The following is a 16,706-nucleotide window of genomic DNA, read 5'->3' on the forward strand; positions in this document are numbered from 1 at the left end:
TACCCAGCGTGGAAGATGCCTTGAACGTTGATGGAAGGAGCCGAGCTTCATCAATCAGCGATCAGTCAATGTCACGGCGTACACGTTACTCGTGTTACGAGATTCTTAGATAGCACATAGCTGCGAACTGTCACATAGTAAATGATAAGTTATACGTAGCTGTTCTTAAGTACTTCTACGTATCTATATAAATCTAAATATATATAACTCATACGTGACTGACTGACTGATATAGTAATCTATCAATGCACAGCCCAAACCACTGGACGGATCGGGCTGAAATTTGGCATGCGGGTAGATGTTATGACGTAGGCATTCGCTTAGAAAGGATTTTGATTAATTCTACCTCTAAGGGGATAAAGTAGGGGATGAAAGTTTGTATGAAACTTTGTCAATTATAAACCTATCGGGCTGAGACTTTGCATGTATAAAGCTACTATAGCGTAGGCATCTCCTAAGAAAGTATTTTGATAAAATCCACCCAATACTATATATAAAACTACATCAACGAATAATTGTAGCTTGTTCAGCATGTTCTAATAGTAATAATTATACTCTTTATTGTGCATAATAAGAACAAATATAAAAAAAATATATAAGAATAAGTTCTCTTCTTCTCTTTTCGCTCAAAGCAATCTCTTACTCGTCAGAAATAACATTTTTTAGGTTGTCTATTGTTGTTGAATTTATTTGCAAAACTTGAGAAGTGGTAATATTTATAATAATTTGCTGTTAATCACTTGATCAATATTTAAAACTACATAGCTGACCCGCGCAACTAGTGAAGCGGAGGTATCAAATGTGTCTGATGAGTGAGAGGTGCTGAGGGTTTTAATGAGGAAAATACGGAGATTAAATAAAATGCGACTAGTATGACAGCGATATATAATAGAAAAATAACAAAAATAATATGTCAAAGAATATTATTATATAATTTAAAAATGGTATAAAAACCTATCAAAGAGTTCGCTACACTTGACATTTATCATATATTTCGCCCAATTTATATAATGTACATATTTTTAAATTATAGCCTATGTGTTATTCTGATGTGCAAGTTATATTATTGTAAAGTTTCATCAAAATCTGTTTAGTAGTTTTTGCGTGACAGAGTAACAAACATACATTTATTCATATTCAAATTTTGCGTTTACTAGCTGACCCCGCAAATGTTGTTTTGCTATATAAATTAAAAGGGCATTTGAAAAATAGTGGTTGATGGTAGAAGGGCGAAAAATTTGTGTTGTACTTATATTTAATGCCATATTATAAATATATTAAAAAAAACCTGCCCAAAAAATAAAAAAGTAATGTTAGGGGTGGACAACCCTTATGACTTAGGGGTATGAAATATAGATAGTAGCCGATTCTCAGACCTACTGAACATGCATATAAAATTTCATAAAAATCGGTGAAGCCGTTTCAGAGGAGTATGGTAACTAACATTGTGAGACAAGAATTTTATATATAAGATAATATTAGTAAGATATCTTTGAGGATTTCTAAATAAATTCCTCATAAATAACTTTCTAGCATCTTCAGCGCGTTCTAAATGTTATTTTTGAGGAATTTATTTGGAAATACTCGAGAATTAGTAATAATTTAAAATAAGTTGCTGATAATTCCTTGACCAATGTTTTTGTTTTAAATATAAATACATAGAATAGAAAGTGGTGACAGCTCTCCTAGTGGAGAATGGTGACCGTAGCCAATGTATATGAACAACATAATAGATACTTCAAAATATAAAATAACGCTCATGTTGCTAAATATATATAACTCAAAGGTGGCTGACTGACATAGTGATCTATCAACGCACAGCCCAAACCACTGGACGAATCGGGCTGAAATTTGGCATGCAGGTAGATGTTATGACGTAGCCATCCGCTAAGAAAGGATTTTGATTAATTCTACCCCCAAGAGGATGAAATAGGGGATGAAAGTTTGTATGAAACTTTGTCAATTTTAAACGGATCGGGCTGAGATTTTGCATGCATAAAGCTACTATGACGTAGGCATCCCCTAAGAAAGTATTTTGATAAATTCCACCCCTAAGGGGATAAATTAAAGCGAGCAAAGCCGCGGGCAAATGCTAGTATACTTATAAAGGTAATAATACGAATCTGCATTCCGAATGAACGGTAGAATAAGAATATGACAATTCAAAAGTGCTTGTATTGAGTTTATTTGAATAAAGATTATTTCTATTTCTATTTCTGAAAGTAAACGAAAACTATAATAATATAATGTTGTCGGTTGAGACGATGTGTATTATAAATGATAATGAACTGACAAAATGTACATAAAAATATTGATCTTATATACTAAATAACAATAGGAAAATGTAAGGTGCGGTGACACAGTTTAGACACGGCAGTGCTTAGTAGACAATATTTAATTTCTCTTACTAGCCATAATTACTTACATATATAAGTATTACCTTGAAGTATATAGATAACTGTGTCCCATACCTCCTAATAGGATTAGTATATAAAATAATTACATTATTTCTATAATATATTAGTATTAAAAATCGAGAAGGTACTGGACTATGTTTGCGATCGCATATAGCCATTTAATATATTTAAAAATAAAATTATAAAATTCAAATTTGGAACGTCGATGTTGTTTTATTTAACTTTGTATACAATTTTTCAACATTCCGTGGCGTCACTATTAAGTTCTGTATACAATAGATTTTTTTATTTCAATACAACTGAAACATACCAATGTTCCTCCAGCAAACAATAAGTATAGCTGTTAGATATGGCAACATTGATCCATTATGTGGTTTTTTTTATGAATGATAATGGAATGGTGCACCTGCCTGCGCTAACGGTTTACGCTGGCGGGGCACCAGTGGAGGATGATAAGATGAGCATGAGCGCAGGTTAGTTAGCCCATCGCGACAAATTTATTAGGAATTTATCACGATGGTTTCCAGGGGGAACCGCGTGGAGGTCAATCTGTCATGGTACATTGCTAGTAATGGGTTATCAGTCCATATTACTAACAATCATCTTACCCCCTCCATTATGTGGTTGGTCAACTTGTGTTCTTGTATTATTATGTTGGCAATCATTTATATTCATTCATGTTCTTTCATCATCGATGACCTCGGTGGTCTAACGGTCTAGCACACCGCTTTACGTCCGATGGTCGCGGGTTCGATTCCTCGCACGGCACAAACATTTGTATTCATGAGTATAATTGTATCGGTCTGGGTGTTTTCTAAGTATAATGTGTATGAATTAACGAAAAAAAAATTTTCTATGTATTTGTATCAGTTATCTAGTACCCATAACACAAGCTTTAGCTAGCTTAACTTGGGTCTATATGGCGCTGTGTGAATTGTGCTGAGATTATTATTATTATTATCATTCATTAACTCTCTCTCAGATCTGTAACGTTGTTGTAATAATTAGTGTGTGTATTCTGCGCGTGTATGAATGTGAAAGTGTGTGTCAATTATTGTGTGCCTGGTGTGACTGGTGTTATATATTTTCATCAATCATCATTTTGCCTTGCAAGTATTTATCCCAGCTTATTTGGGGTCGATGTAAAGTGTTTTTTGTATGCTCTAATTGTTTCAGGCTATGATGTAAAGGTGTTTCTTTTATTGATATTATTATTATTATTATTATTGTTTTCTTTATTTTTACATCCATTATTATTATTATTATATCACTTTCCATAAGACTCTCTCTCCGATAACATGTACGGTTGTTGTAATAATTACTTACTTGCTTAAGAATGAAACTAAAGTTTAATTATAATTACTGCGTTTCAATATTAACATCAATCATCATCATTGCCTTGCCTTTATCCCATTATGCACACGCCTATCGTCATCCTCTTTTACTGCTCTCTATCAACGTCAATATCTAAACAATTCTTTTATTCATCCATAATTTCACACAATCCATCCATCTTTCTTAGAAAATAACTAACAATGTTACATCCATACATTCATATTATACACTTTCCATAAGACATGGTCCTCATTCCTACATAAATATATTGCCCATACCAGCTCAATCTGTTACCTCGCAACTTTTCTATAACCGGCGCAATAAAATTAAATTAGTATATACGTTTCATTTGTTATTTTATGTAAATATATATAAATAAACCCCACACATCCATCTTAACATTCGCATTTCTGCCACATGCACACGCCTTTCGTCCATCCCCTTTACGGCCCAACATCAATATTAACATCAATATTGCTAGAAAATTCTTATTCATCCATAAAACACATTTTCTGATATATAAAGAAATGTCTGTAGAAAATAACTAACAATGTCCTAAATGAATAAATTAATTTTTTAATATCAAATATTGTCCGGAACTGTATTATGTTTGTTTGTTGACCGCGCATATAATAATTCTCCCGAAGTCACTCAATTGACGAACTGTGGAGTGGTCCCATCCTACATTTACCTGGGCTCATTAGTTTCGAATGGAAGAGGTTGCATGGGAGATGTCAAGAGACGTATGGCCATGGCAAGAAACGCTATGGATAAGTTGAAAAAAATATGGAGGAACCGAAAAATAACAAAGAATACAAAAGTGAGATTAGTGCGTACACTCGTGTTCCCCATATTTCTCTACGGTGCGGAGACGTGGACCCTGCGGGATATAGAAAAGAAGAAGACGCTCTGGAAATGTGGTGCTGGAGAAGAATGCTTCCGGTATCATGGACCGAATTTGGAACAAACGTTTCTATACTCGAAGAACTCGGCATTACACAACGTCTATCAGCAACAACACAATCACGCATTATTTCCTTCTTCGGTCACGTTTCATGAAAAACGACGCATCCATAGAGCGAGTTGGCATACAGGGTAGAGTTGATGGTACTAGACCCCGTGGACGACCCGACGACCGATGGACCGACCAAATCAAAGCAGTAGGCGGTCCACTCCACGAGTGTACCAGAATAGCAGACAGTAGAGACAAATAGCGAGCTATTTTTTTTTTTATTGGGTTGTTTGGGCTATTGTCAGATGTGTAGCACCTGTAGCACTGCGACCTACATAGATCTATTGTGCTCGCCCTTTTCAGACAAGCTACCTAGACCCGTCAGGGACAAGAATTGAAGGATATTCTTAGAGCGATCGTTTTTATCTAGATCGGGACAAGACCGTGTAAACTTTCCAAAGGAGATATTTCGTTTATCATTTTAAAACAGGTTGTGAAGCGGCGTTTGTTCTTCAGTTTGGCAGAATCTGCAGATACTTGTCGTGCATATTCTTTTTAATTAGATATGCTTGTTCAATTTGCAGTGTCCTGTCAAATTTCCTAGTCATCATGCATATGTTGTTTTTAAAAGCAAACAGTATTTGGTCGAGAAAGATATTAGGTCTTTTGAATTTATAACATTGCAGCGGATGATATCAACACATCCCACTACGTAATGGACCATTCTGACAAGATAATAATAAACATTTTAAAGAAAATTGACCTTTCAAAAATTTTAGTTATTTCAGAAATCGATGGAGTTATTCCTTAATTTTAATCATATTGTAACTGGTTAATGAAGAAATGTTTTATATTCTAAATTTGTATTGAAAATTTATAGTTCGTTTTGTAGATTCTTGTTTTGTTACTTTTATTTTATTTCTAATATGTCAGTAGTCTATATTAATATATATTTTTCTCCGTTTACCTAGTCTTTTCTCTTATTACTACATGAATAAACTACAACACGTTATCAGCACGAGCTCAATACATTTTAGATAATTCAAGCAAGAAAACGAATCTGTTTTATTTCTGTGAATATTTTTTGTGTTAATAAGAAAAAATATATTCTATTCTGTTATGTCAGTAGTCTATATTTATATATAGTTTTCTCCGTGTACCTAGTCTTTTCTCTTATTACTACATGAATAAACTACAACAAATCAATATCAAGGAGAGAAGAGTAATCGTCTGTCGTGGTATGGGCATGTAATGCAGATGATGATAACATTATAAATACGAAAGTAACTCTGTCTGTTTGTAGTGCTTTCACGTCAAAACGACAGAACTGATTTAAATGAAATTTGGTACACAGGTAGTCTAGACCATGCATAAAGGGCATGCTATTATTTAATAAGTAAAAGTGTTCCACGGGGTTGAAAGGGGACATGAAATGTGGTATAGAAGTATCGTCATTTTCAAAGTGGGGCAAGCTTTGAAAATGACGCTACGCTATCATATATCCAGAAATCAGTATGAAAATTTTTAAGGCTGATTGAGTTGTATGGTTGAGTTATATGAATTCTGTATATAAATTCGTCATTTTTGAAGCTAGAACGATTAAGTTTTTTTATTTTGCTGTAATTGGTTTAGATTACTAAATATTTTTTCATTATTCGGTCAAGATCACTATTTTACGCGAACGAAGTCGAAGACGAAGAAATGGGTACAGCTAGTCTAAATATATATAACTTAAAGGTGACTGACATAGTGATCTATCAACGCACAGCCCAAACAACTGGACGAATCGCGCTAAAATTTGGCATGCAGGTAGATGTTATGACGTAGGCATCCGCTAAGAAAGAATTTTGATTAATTCTACTTCCAAGGGGATAAAATAGGGATTGAAAGTTTGTATGAAACTTTGTCAATTTTAAACCGATCGGGCTGAGATTTTGTATGCATAAAGCTACTATGACGTAGGCATCCCTTAAGAAAGGATTTTAATAAATTCCACCCCTAAGGGGATAAATCGAAGGCAAAAGCTAGTTAGTGATAATGTTATAGTGCTAGCGGACTCAAATTATTAAAAACACAAAATTTTTTTTATTTTTTATTTTACGCGGATGAAATCGTGGGTACAGCTAGTTAGTAATGATGTTACAGTGCTAGCGAGCTGAGTATACACTTTCCGACTAATCCTGTATATTTTTTATTTCATTATATATATTATTACGGTACAATATATATAGTACGGTGTGAGTGACGTCCAATTTCATATGCCAAAGGGGTATTGCATCTAGAATGAGCCCGATCTGGCTGTGATGTCGTTAATTAAGATCATACAAGTACAGCCGCCTACTCCACGTTGTCGTTACACCACACGTGCAAGTTTAAAGGCTCATAGTTCAGGTGTCTTACATTATATACACACATATAATGTGTCTATATGTAAAGAGGGCTTTACACTACGAGTATAATAAGATATATTATACTCGTCATATATATTTTTTCTTTATTCAGATAAACTTAATATAAGTACTTTTGTGTAGTCATATTTTTTTACTACTCATTCGTGACGCAGACTCATCTTTAGAAGAAAAAAACTTTACCGTTCCTCTGTTAAATATATGTTTTAAGAACATGGCTGACAACAAGAACTTTCTGTCGGGTGATACAGTAGTCTGCGATTTTTTTTTAATTATTTTAATAAAAAGATAAGTGCATTTAATATGATAATTTTACACATTGACTCGACAAACTGCAGAACAGTTTGTTATAAAAGAGATTCTTATTTTTTTTAATGGATGATAATGGAATTGTTCACCTGCCTTCGTAACAGTTTACGCACACGATAATTTAAATATGAGGTCAGGTCAGTCAGCCCATCGTGGCAAATTCAGCACTATATCACGATGGTTTCCACAGGGGTTCCCTCTGGTGGAAAATATATATCATCATCATCATCATCATCGCAGCCTGGAAGACGTCCACTGCTGGACATAGGCCTCCCCCAAAGATCTCCACGACGATCGGTCCTGCGCTGCTCGCATCCAATGCCTACCAGCAATCTTGACCAGATTGTCGGTCCACCTTGCTGGAAGCCTACCCACGCTGCGTCTTCCGGTCCGTGGTCGCCATTCGAGGATTTTACTGTCCCAACGACCATCTGTGTGTGTGTATTACCACTTCAGTGTCGCAATTCTTCGGGCTATGTCGGTCACTCTGGTTCTTCTGCGGATCTCCTCATTTCTGATTCGATCACGCAGTGTAACTCCGAGTATAGCCCATTGCCCTCAGAATGACTCTGAGCTTGTTCATGAGGCCCATAGTTAGTGACCACGTCTCTGTGCCGTAAGTTATCACTGGCAACACACATTGGTCGTAAACACGTCTTGAGACACTGCGGAAATTTGGACGAACATATATATTGGAGCTTCCCAAACGCTGCCCATCCGAGTTGGATTCAACGATTGACCTCTTTCTCAAAATTGGATCTACCTAGCTGGATAATTTGCCCTAAGTATACGTAGTGATCGCCAATTTCAAGTGTAGAATCTCCGATTTTTACGGGAACAGGTATGATATGGGCGTTTGACATATGGTACTTACATATATTGCTAACTATAGGGTACTGATAACCCTTTAGCTAGCAATGTACCATACATTATTAGCTATAAGGTTATAAGTTCATATTATTAAGAATACACTCCCGAATAATTAAATTAGTGCTAATCACCCGATCTGACCAACCCGCGCAAGTGCTATTTTCTGTTCAGATTTTCTCTTTGTACAGTTTTGATTGAGGTTACTATATGCCACCTACATGGTTTCCCTAATGACATTATATTATCTAACATCAGAGTTGAAGCTTTAATATATATCTATACATATAGTACATACACTCTAGTGTTGGGCAGTTTAACAAAGAATTAGTTCTGAAGAGCAGAAAAGATGCGTATTTCTTTAAAAATATATAAATACAGGTAGTTATTTTGAAACTTTCATGTTTAATATATTGTTAACTGGGTCTTAACAATAATAATTTTATAGCAATTTAAGTTATTTAAGGTATTTTAATAATATACAATTACATGATAACGTCATATTTTCAGCGCTATTCTATAGGCACCTACTACGATCAATCCCCAGTTCAATTCAAACGGGGATCAGAATTACAACAACTTAATTCGAGGTTCGAATCCTAGAGGTTACCCTCAGACTAATTTCGCATCCGTCAGGCGGAATAAGTCCAACCGCTGCATAAGTCTTTCCGCAAGTTGGGAGTGATACCTGCACTAGCTCTCCTTATCGTTCGGTGAAGCTATAGAACTCTGCTGTAGCCAAAAGTACCAGAATATTTCGGAAAAATAAACCTCATGTCAACTTGTTTGCAATTCGAATTGTTTAAAACAAATAAATAACTGCGAACTAAACTGATCGCTCTGAATCGCGAACTATTATGGACGTGACTAATGTGAGTTGATGCTTTAATACATATGTAATATGTACGCTCTACAATTGGCCCATCAATCACGAGTCTGTCCGTGTTCGACAGAGAAATCTGTTTGAACCTACGATTCTCCAGATTAATGAAGCTACTCTATTATTACTCTGCTTTGTTAATAAATTGACATGAAATTGCAATAAGCTGAAACTAGCACAGCTATCACAAGCTAAGCACAATTTACTTATCAGTATACCAGTTATGAATATATCAATTATGAATTCATACGGCCTCGGTGGTATAGTGGTTTAGCACACCGCTTTACATCCGATGGTCAAGTTCAATTCCTTGCACGGCACAAACATTTGTATTCATGAGTATGATTGTTTCTATTTATCTGGGTGTTTTCTATGTATAACATGTATGTATTTACGAAAAAAATATATATCTTTGTATTTGTATCAGCTTTAGCTAGGTTAACTTGGGTCTAGAGGGCGCTGTGTGAATTGTCCTGAGACTATTATTATTTTTATACATGGACGCTACAGCCGAAAGGGTCAGAAAACTACAAGTAACCCAAAAAGCAATGGAGCGATCTATGCTCGGTCTCTCTACGAGATAGACTGTGGAACACTGAGATCAGAAGACGCACTAGAGTTACCCACATCATCAAAAGAATCGCGCAACTAAAGTGGCGTTGGGCCGGACAAGTATATCGAAGCAGAGATGACAGACGGGCATACAGATCAAATATGGCGACCTAGGATGGAAAGCAGAAGCGTAGGCAGACCTGGACAAGCATATGATCTGCGCAGTATGCTCTGCGCAGATCGAACAAAGTGAAAACTTATGCAATAGGCATACGTCCAGCATTCATTCATAATTTAAGCTCAGCTCTTAAATTATGAATTAACGAAAATGAGTCTTGAAAACAAATATTTGTATTGTTAAAAGTTAATAGATCTTTTATGGGAATAGGTATAAAAATTTACAATGAGATACCAAAGGATATGTTGGAATTACCCTTAAATAAATTCAAAACATCTGTTAAATCATATTTACTGAACAAAGCCTTACTCACTAAACGATTACTTGAATGACGAGCGTGCATGGCAATAGTTGTTCATGCACTCGGTTTTCATTTAATGTTATACATCGACACCTATATAAATATATATTGTAAGTAAACTGGCTTTTAAAAAAAAAATAATTCAATTGAGTCTCTTGCCAGTTCTTTTCAATTGGATCTATATACCGAACAGGACGGTAGGAAAAAAATTAAACTTAGAATGTAAAAATTTGACGTTCATAAGCGGCTAAAATGTCCTCCATGAATAAATGATTTCTGAATTTGGATTTTGTGCGAGGAATCGAACCTTCGACTATCGGAAAGTATGGCGGCGCCGACCTTTTCCAATTTCAATATCTTATCTATTCAATATCCTATACTGTTATTGTGATTCAATAATGTGAAAGTCTCATTTCTGAGACTTAATTTCCAGTATAACTTTACATCAGTGCACCATCAGTCTACTGTCAGTATTGAAATAAGCGTTTAATTTACTTTTCTTATGAAAAATGTGCTAATTTAATATTTTTCATAAACTATATCTTCTGCTGCAGTGTGCTTCATTACACTTTCATTAAAAAACTGATACAGCCTCGAGACTAGCTCAAGATTAGCCCCAGTGTTCTTAGCTTTTATTTTTAACTTTAATAAATATTTCATTATAGAAAAATTAAAAACTATACTAATATTATAAAGCTGAGCAGTCTGTTTGTTTAAACGCGCTAATCTCAGGAAATACTGGTTCGAATTGAAAAATTCATTTTGTGTTGGATAGTCCATTTGTCGAGCTATAAGCTATATAACAGCACAATACAAGCGATGCATTAGTGAATAATGTTGTAAAAATGGGGGAAAAATCGGAGGGAAAAATAAAGTTTTTTATAACCACACAAACGAAGCGGCACAGCTAGTATCTACATATAATAAAATAGTAATACTAGAGGTGAAAACTGTCCGTTTATCTGTTCATCTGTGTATTGCTGATCCCCCGTCCAAGTCAAACGGGGATCGATATTACGACGGCCTGAACCAAGGTTCGAACCCCTAGCGGTGCCCTCAGACTAAAGTCGTATCCGTCAGGCGGGAGTTGGCCTTCAGCCGCTCCATAAGACCTTCCGCGGGTTTGGAGTGCCATCTGCACTCGCCCCGGTCCGGTGAAGCTGTAAAGGCCAGATGCGGCCAACAGCATTAGAGTAGTCCGAAAAAAAAGAGGAATGTTTCCGCGCAATAAAATTACGATGTAGGTATTTTTCAGTCTCCCTTTGACCAAGCGCGATAGCAATACTTTCAATCGAAATTTTCCCGTAAATATTTAAGTTACGCTCTACTCGACTTACTCTATTATTACAGTAAATATAAAGTTATTTTTATGTTACTCAGTAAATCTTATAAATATTAAGCATGGATGGATGTTTATTACTCTTTCACGCAAAAACTACTGAACGTATTTTGATGACTCTACAGTAATGTAAGCTACATTACTGTAGAGTCAATATTTATTTAGTCATAGAGAGTTAATATTTATAAGATTTACTGAGTAACATAAAAATACCTTTATATTTACTGTAATAATAGAGTAAGTCGAGTAGACCGTAACGTAAATATTTACATCAGAATAAAATATAGGCTATAATTTCATGGGGGTGAAATCGCAGGCATACCCTAGTTCATTATAATTCCAATGTCTTGCATATTTTTCATAATTTTATACTGTTTTGATCTGTTCATAGTAAGTGAATGATATATGTCCCGCATATATCACGGTGAGTGTTCTGAGGAATTGTTCGGATTAATACCAGCTGCTGAGTTTCACCACCGTACCACCCGCCAGAAACTGAAATACCATCCTGATCATCTAGATGAATGGCGGTCTTCCACAGTGCGGTTTTCTAGAAACGTTTTGTCACGCACAACCACATTGTGGATTCACCTTCCAGTAATGGTATTTCCGAACCGATACGATATTGAAACCTTCAAGAAAAGAGCTTATTCCTTTTTAAAAGGCCGACAACGTACTTGCTATTCCCCTGGTGTTGCGGGTGCTCATGGGCGGCGGTAATCACTTACCATCAGGTGAGCCGCATGCTCGTTTGTCCCCTGTGTTATAAAAAAAAAAAAGTGAATTTCTTGTTTGCAAAGGACATTACATTGCGTATTAGGTACAGGTACAATAAATTTACATCCTGAAAAGCCTTCGATGTAGAGCAAGGTTTATGTTTTGGGTTGCCATCTGGTTTATAGTTTGGGTTGCTATTGTGGTGAAAAGAGACCAGCCTATGTAGATACTGCGTTACCATTTCTAGCTTAAAGGCTTCTATCTTGCACAAGGACTGAAGATGAACATACGAATGAAGAAAATATAGGGAATTTTTATTGAGACAATCGAGTAGTAATTTCAGTTATGTGTAATTCTAAAACAAACTTAAGAAAATATAGAAAATCTGTCTAGTGTGAAGTTTTGTGATATCATTCCTAATACTATTTACATTTCCTCGAATTTAATTAGTTATTTTAGAAAATTATCATATCCAACCTACAAAACGTTCTACCATTTTGTCGAGGTCGGAGACATACAGCCTTAAGGCTTCAGATAAAAGCCATTTCAGGAATATAGATGAGAATTTTTCACACAAAAAGTCCATAAATATAACAATAACAACGACCCAACATAGTTCGTAGCCTGTATACTATGAACAGTACGGACATCACGTCATCACATCCGTGATACCACACATTGTTTACCATTCCGGAGTTTATGCTCCTACATACCTACATATCCTGAAATTTCACTGTCTTATCTCAACTGCTAACTATGGGCCTCATGAATAAGCTCAAAGTCACTCAGAGAGCAATGGAGAGGGCTATGCTCTAATTGCGAAACTGAAGTGGCAATGGGCAGGGCACATAGCTCGTAGGACAGATGGCCGTTGGGGCAGTAAAGTCCTCGAGTGGCGACCGCGAACCGGAAGACTTAGCGTGGGAAGGCATCCAGTAAGGTGGACCGACGATCTGGTCAAGATCCCTGGAAGGCAATGGATGCGAGCAGCGTAGGACCGATCGTCGTGGAGATCTTTGAGGGAGGCCTCTGTTCAGTAGTTGATATTTTCCGGGCTGAGATGATGATGATGATCTCAACTGCCGCAAATGAAACAAAGCAAAGTGAGTCTGGCAGAAGTTGGTCTTCAGCCGCTCTATAAGTCCTACATCGATTCTGGAATACGATTTGCTCTTCTCTCGTCTCTATCGTTCGGTCAATCTGTAAAGGCCAGTTACGGCCAACAGCATTAGAATAGTCTGAAAAAAGCTGCTTGGCAAGTGAAATAGGTGTAAATAAACTGGCTTTTAAAAAAAAGAATTTCTGAGTTTCTTGCCAGTTCTTCTTCAGGGTAGGGGGAAATGTTAAGACAAAAACTTGACGTTCATAAGCAGCTAGTATGTCCTACAAGAATAAATTATTTTTGATTTGATTGATATGAATATCAGGTACTTAAACAGACTATTCTATATATATACTAGTAGGCCCGGCCACGCGTTGCTTTGGCTTGGGCTTGGCACAGTTTCTTTATATATAAAAAAACCTGCAATAGTACAATATTATGACTATAAATTGAAATGTAAGCTATCCTACTGATATCTTTCAATTTGCATCAAATTGCACACAATGTGCAAATCAAATTTGCAATCGGTTCAGTAGTTTAAGAGTCCATCGCGGACAAACAACGTGACACGTAATTTTATGTATAAAGATATATACATATAATACATGAATACTTCGCAGATTTTTGCGAGCGTCCCCTCTCTTCGTGTAAGGAGGGTCAATAACTAAATCTAATTACAGCGGATACATACCTATTGCGACCTCAGACCCCACACATCGACCTTCACAAGTAGGCGACGGGTCGACTCCAACATACAAAACTTTATAGAACATATAAACATATCAGTATAAATATAAAAATAACTGTTTCATAAAAACTAGAAATTAGTTCATCTTAAGATAGAATAGAATAGAATAGAAAATAATTTATTCAAGTAAACTAAATTTAAGCACTTTTGAATAGTCATATTTATCAATCTTTTAATCTACCGCTCATTCGGAAAGCTGTCTCATCACAAGAAGAACGAGCAAGAAACTTGCGTGTTGCTCAGTGGCGTAGTTAGGTAACCGAGGGCCCTGGGGCAAATCAATAATAGGGCCCTACATTACAGTTTTATTAAAACGCACATATCCGTCAAATTGACAACACTGCCAACCTACAGAAAGAATTTAGGGGAATTCCGAAGGTATAACTTTCGAATTTCTCTCAACTGAGTTGCCATGATTGAAGTCGGGCTGCACCTGTCCTATTTATTTTGAAAATGAGAGAAATTTTCAAAAGTTCACTTCGATCGATCGATTTTCTGGTAAGGGTTCAAGGGCCCCTGAGCTTGAGGGCATCGAGGCACTGCCCCGCCTAGCTCCTAGGTAGCTACATCACTGGTGGTGGTAAAAGATTGTAACTTTACATTTCCAATTCGAAACGTGCGAATACAAACCACCAACAAGCACTAATTTATTATGGTCACATAATACAAGCTTTGCTTAGCTTGGGACTAAATAGCGTCGTGTGATTTTTTCCAGAGATATTATCTAAATAATATGTATCACTCAATGGTGACTGACTGACTGACATAGTGATTTATCAACGCACAGCCCAAACCACTGGACGGATCGGGCTGAAATTTGGCATGCAGGTAGATGTTATGACGTAGGCATCCGTTAAGAAAGGATTTTGATTAATTCTACTCCCAAGAACTTTGTCAATTTCAAACCGATCAGGCTAAGAATGGATTTTGATAAATTTAACCCCATGGGGATAAAATAAGGGATGATGGAGGATGTAAATGTATTGGTTTGAACCTATCAGTACCTAATGAATTAAGACGAACAAAATAATTTTTAGTTCTAAATTTTGACAATAGAAGGCGTTAGTAGTATTTTAAAATGCGCTATCGTTGTGTTTTCACTGAGTTACATATACCCGATGATGAGTGAACCCGTATTTCCAACGTCCGGTTACGGCCAACAGCCCTCCGATCGATCCCCTGTCCAATTCAAACGGGACCGATGTTACGACGGCTTGAGCCGAGGTTCGACCCCTAGTGGTGCCCTTAGACTAAAGTGAAGGCCAACTCCCGCCTGACGGATACGCCGTCAGGCGGGAGTTGGCCTTCAGCCGCTCCATAAGTCCTTCCGCGGGTTTGGAATGCCATCTGCACTCGCTCCCTATCGCCCGGTGAATCTGTAAAGGCCAGCTGCGGCCAGTAGTATTAGGGTAGTCCGAAAAAAAAAAAGAACCAGTATCTAATAGTATATATATACCTAAATATTTCTAGCGGATGATATTTTTAGCGCCTAATCACAGATTAATTAAGAATATTGTGTACAAAAATGTTTTGTAGGCCCAAATTTTTAAACACGCTAAAACTACACCTAATTAATAATAACACGCCTTAACGCGAGCGAAGCCGCTGGCAAAAGCTAGTTATATTATACAATTCAATACTAATGATGTTTTGACACGTTTATTCCCACCACGATCGTAGTTCCTAAAATACGGTCGAATTAAATACATTCTCCTTTTGGCAGCTACTTGAAAAATGATCCGTTTACTGAAATACACGAGTAGGTATGTGAATAACTTATCACGAGTAATATATTCCATTAATACAATCATATAGACTTGTATATTATTCATTGCTTGCAGTCTACTAAAGATTTATAAATTCGTGTTCGGCGAAGTTGCAATGAATAACGTCTGAACAAATTACTCGTGTACGTTCGGTAATGACTTTCATCCCTAGAGAAAATGTTTGCGTTTCAACTTAACGTTTGAGTTACGCGCAAATTTAATTTTGGATGAACGAGTGCGGTTTATAATGTATGGACTGATTCATTAAATAATTCTGTTCTTTTCCCCCTACTTATCCTATAACGAAGGATGGAGATTAGTTAGAACCTGCGACTTTGTCTGCTAGCCTATAATATTATTATTACCTCAGGACAATTCACACAGCGCTGTATAGTCCCAAGTCAAGTATAGCTTGTGTTATGGGTACTAAATAACTGATGTAAATACATGACTATAAATTTTGTTCACTCTATTCTCCCAAATTTGAATTTATAATGAATCTGTATTATTGTAAACATGTACAACATTTATTTGAAAAGAATACGAGCTGAGTTTCTTGTCAGTTCTTCTTATCTCGAAATCATTCCGAACTGACGGTAGATTTGACATATTATAAGAGTCTAATAAATGTTGTACATGTTTACAATACATATCTCAGGACAATCCGCACAGAGCCCAAGCTAAGCACAGTTTGTGTTATGGATACTAGATAACTGTTATAAATACATACATAATATAGATATAAAACACCCAGACTGACACAAACAATCATACTCATGAATACAAATGTTTGTGCCGTGCGAGGAATCGAACCTGCGACCATCGGAAGTTAGAC

The sequence above is a fragment of the Achroia grisella genome, unplaced genomic scaffold (assembly GCF_030625045.1).
Source record: "Achroia grisella isolate CSIRO2021 unplaced genomic scaffold, CSIRO_AGI_Agris_v1 utg509, whole genome shotgun sequence".
Taxonomy (NCBI): Eukaryota; Metazoa; Arthropoda; class Insecta; order Lepidoptera; family Pyralidae; genus Achroia; species Achroia grisella.